The sequence below is a fragment of the Tamandua tetradactyla genome, chromosome 4 (assembly GCF_023851605.1).
Source record: "Tamandua tetradactyla isolate mTamTet1 chromosome 4, mTamTet1.pri, whole genome shotgun sequence".
In the NCBI taxonomy this organism is placed as follows: domain Eukaryota; kingdom Metazoa; phylum Chordata; class Mammalia; order Pilosa; family Myrmecophagidae; genus Tamandua; species Tamandua tetradactyla.
The window spans coordinates 86,248,331-86,250,863 of record NC_135330.1 but is presented as its reverse complement, the minus strand read 5'-3'; the positions used below and the strand labels follow the sequence as shown (position 1 = coordinate 86,250,863).

General features: G+C 34.6%; 1 pseudogene; it reads right to left on the bottom strand.

The window, feature by feature from the left end:
• Window positions 1-821: 821 nt before the first annotated feature.
• On the bottom strand, window positions 822-1,764 carry LOC143679115 (olfactory receptor 10AG1-like; annotated as a pseudogene).
• Window positions 1,765-2,533: the final 769 nt, after the last annotated feature.

The window sequence follows — 2,533 nt, the reverse complement described above, 5'->3', positions numbered from 1 at the left end:
TAGAAATGAGAAAGCTAATTCCATGTAAACTTTCCTTTTAATAATATGGTTTGAATAATTCTACATGGGGACATAGTAGGTTAAATGAATATTGCTTCCAAAGTTTACTAATGCTTTAATGCCTCTAAATTTTAGCAAGAGTTTGAAGTAGTGCATAGTAATAATCATTTATACCTTCAGTCACTTAATTATCCACTGAATAAATATTCATGTACTGACCACTTTGTGTTATGGAGCCATAGATGAATACTAGCAAATACAAGTGTGAGGATTTAACAATTATTTGGTCTAAGTAATCCTATATACTTCTCAACATATTTAAGCCAAACTTCTTAGAAGCTTGAATGTTGTCTATAGATTTTAACAGAAAATGTGATGCACATTGCTACTTTATGAGACCATATTATTCTTTATACGCAGCACACTTAAAGTAGATTAATATGCACAATATATGCCAAGCACATTAGATTTGAGACAAAATCTAAAAGTGCATTATCAGGCAGAAGCGATTACCTTATTAAAGGGGTAATAGAAATTTGAAAAGTTCCTTTCATAATTGTGTGACAATCAGTTAAAACAATAACTATTAAGCTCATCACCCTATTTTTTTTTTTTTTTAAGGAAAGACAGAGAGAAGGAAGGAAGGATAGAAGGAAGGAAGAGAGGAAGAAAGGGAAACATCTTTTAAGCATTTTCTTGTTTTATTGTATTTTGTTTCTCCGTTTTCGTTACATGGGCTGGGGCCGGGAATCGAACCGAGGTCCTCCGGCATAGCAGGCAAGCACTTTGCCCGCTGAGCCACCGCGGCCCGCCGCATCACCCTATTTTTTAAGTAATAATTTTCTGAGTGCTGCTATAACATCTTTATTTCTAAAGCTGTATATCATTGGGTAAAACATTGGAGTCACAATGATATAGAAAAGAGAGAGAAGTTTGTCTGTTCCTTCAGAATGATTGGATTTGGGCCTTAAATAGGTGATGGTAGCAGATCCAAAGAATAAAACAAAACCAGCAAGTGGGAAGAACATGTCAAGTAGGCTTTAGCTTGTCCTTGGGCTGTTGATAGCCTCAGAATGGTGGAAATGATTTTGCTGTAGGAGGAAAGTATCAACATAAAAGGGATTGCAATAAACAACATAGCTCTCAAATAGATAAATATCTCATATACAGATGTGTCTCCACAGGTTAGCTTGAGAATGGGTGGGATGTCACAGAAGAAGTGGTTAATTTTGTTAGAACCACAGAAATGCAGAGAGAAAATCTGACATGCTTGCCTTATCTGCAGAGGGATTGCACTGACCCAGGAACCAACTGTCAACTGAATACACATCTTCTGATTCATGACTAGAGAATAGTGCAGAGGGTTACAGATGGCCACGTAGCAGTCATAGGACATCACAGCAGCTGGAAACATTCAGTGGTTCCCAGCATAAGAAAGAAGCACAATTGGGTGGCACAGTTCAGCATAGAAATGCTTCTATTCTGAGTCCAGAGGCTCACCATAATCCTGGGGAGGGTGACTGACACATAACAGATTTCCAAAGAGGAAAGATTTGCCAGGAAAAAATACATGGGTTTCTGCAGAGCAGGGTCAATCTTGATTATTATGATTATGAGGCTATTTCTAATTAAAATAATGGTGTAAATGATGGTGAACAGTCCCAATAAAAATAATTGATGATCTGGAAGGTCAGAGAATCCCAGGAGTACAAATTGTATCACTGTAGAAATATTATCACTATCTTTTTTCTCTTCATGTTTCATTTCTAGGAATGATTACATCAGAAGTACAAGTTATTTTACTTTTCTTGACTTTTATCTTCTTATTTGTGTGTTGTATGTCCTCCAATCTTTCCAACACCCTATAAGAAAATTTTTTATAAATGCCAGTAGCTCAGCATGCCCAGTAGAAAAATGTCCCTTTAAAAATTTTGTTGAGTTAGTATATTTTTTTGTTTCTGATGATGACAAATATGATTTTAAATTTTGCTACCTAACTGAACATTTGAAATCTCAAAATCTGAATCTATGTTCTATTGTAGCACTTATTCAATTCTTTCAGTTGGCATGTTTCTTTGCTTTCAGTTATGATCTCTGATATCATCAAATAAAATTAATTATACAAGTAAACAATTTGTAAGCCATCTAAGATAGTTTTGTGGATGAAGTATTGAAATATAGTCGATATAAGCATGATGGCTTCTTTATCACCTCTGAAGTCTTTAGCATTATGCATATCTGGCCTATTTTATTATAAAAATAAATGAGGCACTCAACACCAAATATTATGTTATGCCAGTTAATCATTTAAACTTTGTTTCCATTTCAATGATGACACATCCATACAGAAGTCATATATTTATTTTAGATATTATAGTGGGAGAAAAAGGAAGTCTGAAGTTGTCTTCCTGTCTAAGAAACTCGAGATCAAAATTAGGTTCACTTAAGTTTTATGCCCCAGCAAACATTTTTTACCATAAAATGCAAATCTTTATTCTGATTTGTACATCTATTCTGTAAAAGGACATCAAGA